A 7,372-nucleotide genomic window follows, 5' to 3' on the forward strand; every position below is an offset into this window, starting at 1 on the left:
GAGAGAGAGAGAGAGAGAGAGAGAGANAGAGAGAGAGAGAGAGTAAAATATACATACAGAATCACCACTATGGGCTGCAGGACGAAATTTGATTGGTGGTACAAGAACAGTCTCTAAGAAAAACATAGAGTAACCTCCCTTTCTTTCAACCCCTTGGCATTGGATGTCACTAAGAAAAGAGCACAGTGGAACCTCATTTGTCCACAAAAGCCTCATTATTCCTTTAACCTGAAAGAAAAGAAAACATTATAAGGCACCCCCCATAGGTAAAAACTAAAAAGGCATATTTTTGAAGGTCCTCCGCATGCATAGACCGAAGACAACAATAATATCACTCACTTATAGGAGCAACATGCCCAAACTTGCTAGGAACTTACCTCGGTTGGTTTTAGATCTCCGGATAAAGCTATTTTCAGCTTAGAGAACTCACTGAGTTCTTTGCTCTCATGTCCTTTACTCTTCGTTGCAGTATCTTGAGTCACAAGAGAGGATGCACAAGATATATCAGATATGCCTGCATCAACATCATCACCACAAGATTCACCCTCGTCTTGAACACTTAAAGGTCCTACCAGCTTGCATCCTCTGATAACATTTTCTCTAGCATTGCCCGCACCAGTCTACAAACATCAACAAATAAAAAAGAACAGCTAATAATGAATCCAGTACATAACAAGGCTGAACACGCAATGCAAAAGAAAATATAGGATATAGACTGGTTTGAATTTCAAAAACCATACATAACATAAATAGTAGATATCTTCCTATCTAGTGAAGTGCAACTAAATTTTATTTGTTTTTTGGAATAAAAAAACCAGCTTTTTATTAATGAAACTAAGAGCAAACCAAAAATTACTGGCAGACAAAAAACTAAGAACATCAGAATCATGATGTGTCTTTCGCTTGTGTGAAATATATAAAAATAAAAATAAAAAATAAATAAAAAACCATAGAGAATTTTCGTAGACGCCTAGAAATATGGGGAAAATAGAAAGGTAAGAGGGACTAATAACAAAGTAATCTAAGAACCATTAAGAACAACACAGTAAAAAACTGGAATCTTTTTCTTTTAATCTTTAAATCACTAGTTTCTTCTTTTTCTTCACATGAAGATTCAAACCTATGACCACTACCCTCATCCCACCCCATCAAGGCCAAATGAGTAAAGGCTAATGATCCAATAAAATAGTTGCATAATAGTAGTTTGACTGTAAGTGGCTGCTAGGTGACCAAAACAACCTTTGATATCATGTCAAAAGGCTTAAAATCCAAGTCAACAAGATTTGCTAATTTTAAGTGACAAATGATTTACAAAAGTGGAATTGGAAGAAGCATTAAGCACCGAACAAGGTTGTTGCCCAACTAATACTGACACAAACATGACTCATTTCTACTCTTTTTAAATGGCAAGGATGGAATGCCATACCATCTGTAACCAACCAAAAGTCGGTTTAGTGATTTTAGGATTCTTAAATTTGCAGTTCTTGCACTTTTGTTGTGTCTCCAAAGAATCTTCCAAAATAGACATTGCTTCTGTGAACTGAAGAGAAGTCCATCTTTCCGGCTTTGAATGCTTGTCTCTGTCAATATTATTTCCTTCCCCGTCCTCGTCAAGATATGAGTATTCATTAGGCGTGTCAGAGTCTAATCTTTTTGCACCAACAACATCACCTTTCATCACCAGTTCCAATTTGGATACACATTTTTCAACCTTCAATTACCCAAACAAAAAAGAAAAAGAGCACAAAAATTAGAGCATCAGCAGGAAGGGTCAAGGCTTAAACTTCTTAAAGCAGCAAATGAAGCCCTTAGAGCATTAATTTTACCCCCACCAAATTTCACTAACCAGCTCTTTGCTTGTTCGAAAATGGAAACATCCGAGACAGGTTCTTTGTAGAAGTTTGTAAAGAACGTTGAACAGCAAGGGATTATAGACGGGCAAAACAACGTCAATGTGACCAAAATGACCCCGGCAATTGACCGACCTCTGACCACATGTCTTGCAACTGCATAAATATAAGAACAAGCTGAATGAACAATAAGTTGAAACAAAAGTAAAACAGAGGGAAAATACTTGCGTCCGGACTAGTAACAATGCATATTTGATAAACTTAATTCCATGTCACATCATGAATTCTCCCGATGGGACAACGCAACTCAATTAATCCCCAAATGAATCTTCAAGTACGTAAATATCATCCAATGTTATAACCAAATTAACAAAACATGACATCAACACTTCCTCCACAGCTCAGACAGTCCCACCGCTCATTTTTAACCACCATAATTCCGAAAAGCCTTACATTTAACTACCATCCTATATCCAAAATGCCGATTGGAACTATGCATTCACAGCAATAATCTAAAACAATCAAAACAATTTTAGGAAAGCTTAGAATGCAAAATTAGCTAGTGAGAAGTGACATTACAGCGTGTCGCTTCTGTCGTCGAGAGGGCCCATCGCAGGGTCGTAAAGCCCACCTGGCACCGGCGTCCCTAATTCGTCAACCAAATCCGGTTTTGTAATCTTCACAACGCTCTGCTTCCGCGCCTCTTCGTCGGTGAAGAAGCTGAACGTGACTGCCGTCACCGACTCCGTCGCAACCTGCCAATCAGGAAACAAACACAATTAAAACCTCAGCTCAGCGCAATAACACCATCGCCGATACTTCGCGAAACCTCAAACATGGAGAAAGGAAGAGAGAGAGAAAGAGTACCTCTAAGGTTTGAGCTGAGGCCATAGCGGCGAAGGCGAGAGAGGAAGAGACAGGGTGAGAAGGGATGAAGAGAGTGGGGGCGGAGGGGTTTAAGAGAGGGTTTGCTTGTCTGTTTGAAAACAAGCAAGCCTTGCAGGTTTTGCGAATTTAGGGGGTCCTCGAATTTCTTTATTTATTTTTATTGGGTGTTTTTCGACATCGTCGTCGGACGGGATTTGGAATTTGTTTTGGGCTGTAGAGGTTACTCTAGGGTTTTCCTCTCGCTCGTTTTTCGCGAAAGAGATTCTTTTTCCTTATTTGCTTTTTTAAAATGGAAGGACGTACGGTCTTTTATTTTTTTATTTTTCTTTAGTAACTTCATTAAGTAAAGAACGGTTTACATAGAGAGATAGATGCACACACATTAAGACTTCGAAACGGAAGTTTATACCAGAAACAAACAAACACACACAAAGACACAAACAAAAGAAAAAGAAAAATGACAACGACAAAGAAGTTGCGCCGAATTATGACATGGCTGTAAGTACGTTGGGTCAACAAATGACTAATCCGCCAGAATTCTTGAATTCGGAACAACACATACCAAACAAACCACCTATCCATTCCTAACACGACCCATAGTACAACTCAGAGGAACTAAAAGGGCAGCCTAAAAACAGGCCCATGGAGCAGCTGCCTCCCATCATCGTCGACGATAAGTAACCGAATGAGGACCTGCAAGGGAAAGAAAAACCTAGGCAGAAACAAACCAACCCATCATACACCATCGAACCCAACAACACAGTAGGTCGAAGCAACTCCAAACATACCCCAGCCTTGATTGACCATATCTGCAATGAATAAGGATGGTGGACCTGAAACAAGTTGACACCAACCGAGGTAGCGGAGATGGCCTCGAAGACAATGGAGAAAGAGGCCGAAATGGGATTTAAATCTTGCATGAATTGGGGTCATTGGATCCAAAAGGTGTAGATTCAAATCCACAAACAAGCTAGAGATGCAACAACACCAGGAAGAGAAAAAACTAAGCAAGCAAGGCAGGGAGCGAGGCAAAATCAAAGACACACACAGTTTTTGAGAGGCGCCCACGTAGGACGGGAGGCTATCATCACCACTATTGAAAACCTAGGAAGAACAAAGAATAGAGGAACAAGAGTCTCTCCCAGACCGAGACATGACGGTAGGGCCGACAACACTCGGCCATGAGATTAGAAGAGATAGCGTAGAGTGGTCGGTTGGTTTTGGATGAAAACCCTCGAGAGGAGGAAAGCTCTATTCTTGCATCATTTGTCGTTTTTGACGTACGACCTTATATTAAGTAAAGAAAAAGATACAAATACATGACTTACTCTGGAGAGGCTACGTAAGGATCAAGCCATGAGGTTACCCTAGAGTAACTACTTGCAACCACCTAAAGCACAAGTCCAAAGAAAAAACAAAAACCCAAAAAAACTGAAAGCAAAAAAAAAAATAATAATAATAATAATGCTAACAAACTAGCTTCTTAGAGAATAATAACTCTAGGACTGCCCTATGCAAAGAGAGTGCCCCTAGAGTCCGCAGTCGCAGAACCTCTAGAAGAGTCCTCTACACATAAAACAACAGAAGAAGGATTGGGCCTAGACTCAAACCCAAAAGCCCAAATCCTCCCAACACGTTGCCACATCCTAGCTACCTCTTCCAAGCTACAACCACCATCTGCGGTGACCACCCACCATCATCCAACATCCACCCACCAGCCTCCGGTAGTTAGTCTTGAGCCATTGTCGTCTCGAATCCGGCCAGCATCACTACTACAACCGAGTCAGCAAATCCCAAGCCCTGAGTTGCACCGACGGTGAAACCATAACATACCCCGATCCCAGATCTGTAGACGCAGTCCCTGACATCCACTTCATCGTCACTCGCCATCTAACATGCAACCAGCCTCGAGGTAGTGCAACCCCGATTTTGGTCACCGACGCTAGCCCAACTTCAATGCTACAATAGCAGCCACCAAATTCAGAGCCAAATCCCAGCCAACCCGTGGCCAAGCCCATAAACCCGACGCGTTGCCACCTGAATCTACCACAACCAGCCACACCTGCTGGAATCATTGTCATGCTACCCAACATTAACAATACAGTTAGAAAATTTGAATGTGAAATAACAATCTGAAAATTTCACAGTGTATAATCTTGCATCTAACAATGAGAGATATAAGGGAGAAATTTCTTTGAAAGTGAAAAGAAATACAAGAGATTGAAGATGGTAAATTTTTTCCTCTGTTTTGATATTGACCTATTTATCTTTTTTGTCTTTTCATATGAGTTGGCTTTTATTTGACTTTCTACAAAATAGTGGAGGTATATATAGCAATTTGGAGGTCTAACTAGAACCTCCTTTAAAGGAAAAACAAAACATTCATGTATAAGATCATTGGAAGATAGAAGGGTGTTGATGTGTGGTATTGGGCGACAGAAGTCATGGAGGTTTGTGTATTTGAAATTCTTTTAGGCCATGTTTGGTTCATGGAATCAAGCTCTTGAGAAAGGAATGTCGTTACTTTCAATTGTTTGGAAACCAAATAAAAAAGAGTGGGAAAGAAAAGTGGTTCCCACATGAAAGGAAATTTAGGTGGTAAATGGTTCCCTCCCCTCACCCCAAGAATTCACTTTCCCTCCCAAATTCCAGAATAAATTCAGTTGCATTCCTGGCTTTTCCAAACACTGAAAATGAAAATTGATAGGAGTTACAATTTCCCAGGTCCAAGAAATATTCAAAGAATTGTTTTCATTTCTTTTCCATTCCTTGAACCAAACGAGGTTTTAGGGTAGTTAATAGAGAAAGGATGAATAAAGCCCTTTAAATATGAACATAAGGGCTAGTTTGGTATTACTGTGACTTTAAAAAGAAATTGTTGCTGTTATATTTCGAAAATAATCAGTTGTGAATTAAAATAGTTTGTGTTATTTGGTAAATTTTAGTTTTAATTAAAAGTGTTGTCAAGACAAAATATATTGATTTCTAGTGTTTTTAATGATAGCAGCTTCTAAAAGCAATCTTGAGGTTGCTTTTAAAAGTTGTTGTCAGTGACCTATAATTTTCAGAAAAAAAAACTGTTTTTTTTATAGTTTGCCAAACACTATAAAATTTAAAATGTCAGATAAAAGCTGATTTTTTTTTTTTTTATAAACAAAGCTATACCAAAAGAGACCTAAGTCAGCAAATCACCACAAGAAAGGTGTTAAGCAACCAAAGAGTGGACGTATAAAGCATGCCCCCCCCCAAGAGTAGAGTGGACGTGATAAAGCATGATACCAAAGTGTGAGAGTTCAATAGTTCATGGTTGTCAATTATCCCTACTTTTCTTGTGTGCAAAATCTCGAAGGAAAAACAAAAAGAGATGAGAGAATATGTTCCAAATTTCAATCGACAAAGATTTTAATTTTTTTTTAGGGGAAAGAATGACGTTCCAATCTATTAATAAATTACGTCACTATGTTAAGTTAGAGCATGAACACCCTAGTACAAATCAATGTCATAGCAAACAACCTAATTTATCAAAACAACTGCTGAATTTAGTCAAATTATTGACTAACGAACAAAGTGAAAACCTAAAGGAGTTGCAGGAAAATAAAATGAGAAAAATAAACTTCTCTGACCCTCGTCCAAAACTGAAACTCATAATTCAAACATTTTGATGCCTAAAATCTCAATTGGTGTATGTCGTAACATACCACATAGTCGCCACAGTAGCATATTCAAGGAACAAGTATCTGAGATAAGAAACACTCATAACCCTCCTCCTAATGGCCCATCTAGCCCACACTAACTAATAAAGAGTAAAGAAAGGGAATTTGACATGAAAATCCCCAATTCACTAAGCTGCAACACTGCAACCCAACAAGTAGTAGACACAAGACCCATGCCTATTGCCTGCCTATCTCCCTCAATATCAGAGAGATCACCTAACCCTCCAAGAAGGTAGCTCCATCATCATTGTTCTTCTCCGCCATCAAAGGATGCCAGAAGCTCGACCCGAGCTGCCCTTGAACCGGTCAACAAAGCCTAGACCAAACTTGTCGCCAACCAAATTAGCATCGTCTCCCCATGACTACGACGATAACCCATATTCATCAAAACAAAGACAACCTTTTACTCAGTGGCTCTCCGGGATTCATCAAAATACTAACAATCGCCGAATTAATTTCATCACCATGTCAACCCGAATCCCCGAATCCCTCAACTGTCATCAACTGAGCATATCTCCTGTTGAATTGATCATTAACGCATGACAACCAATCCAATCCTAAGCACCAAATCAATTAGAAAAGATTACTACATTACCTTCGCCGCCCTCTCACTGCCCACACAAACTCGATCACGCACATACACCTTGTCACCATGATTGTTGATATTTCTGGAGGTGTGCTGCGCCCACACTTAAAACCCTAGGTTTCACAATTTTTCCATAGTCACTCCAAGACTCTCCGAGGCTCACAATAGATTAGTTTTTTTTTTCTTAGTGCTTGATTGCTTCACAAAGATTTTATTTATTTTTGTAGATAATTATTGATATATGCTTTTATTATCTATAAGTAGAACTGTTCATATTAATTTTTTATGTTTTTTATTTTTTCATATTATGACCGTTTATGTCGTTATTCTTTAGA

At 39.2% G+C, this 7,372-nt stretch overlaps 1 pseudogene across 1 annotated transcript in view; it reads right to left on the reverse strand.

Annotated features, from left to right (window-relative positions):
• LOC101309408 overlaps positions 1-4,628 on the reverse strand; it is a 16,234-nt pseudogene extending 11,606 nt beyond the window's left edge. The window contains exons 1-8 of the transcript XR_185359.1: positions 4,572-4,628; positions 4,067-4,128; positions 2,718-2,826; positions 2,430-2,605; positions 1,847-2,006; positions 1,427-1,711; positions 378-620; positions 58-228 (exon numbers count right to left, since the gene is read on the reverse strand). The product of XR_185359.1 is annotated as a DNA-directed RNA polymerase I subunit RPA1-like (transcript). The remainder of the gene's footprint in view (positions 1-57; positions 229-377; positions 621-1,426; positions 1,712-1,846; positions 2,007-2,429; positions 2,606-2,717; positions 2,827-4,066; positions 4,129-4,571) is intronic.
• Positions 4,629-7,372: the final 2,744 nt, after the last annotated feature.

Source organism: Fragaria vesca, linkage group LG7, assembly GCF_000184155.1.
Source record: "Fragaria vesca subsp. vesca linkage group LG7, FraVesHawaii_1.0, whole genome shotgun sequence".
Taxonomy (NCBI): Eukaryota; Viridiplantae; Streptophyta; class Magnoliopsida; order Rosales; family Rosaceae; genus Fragaria; species Fragaria vesca.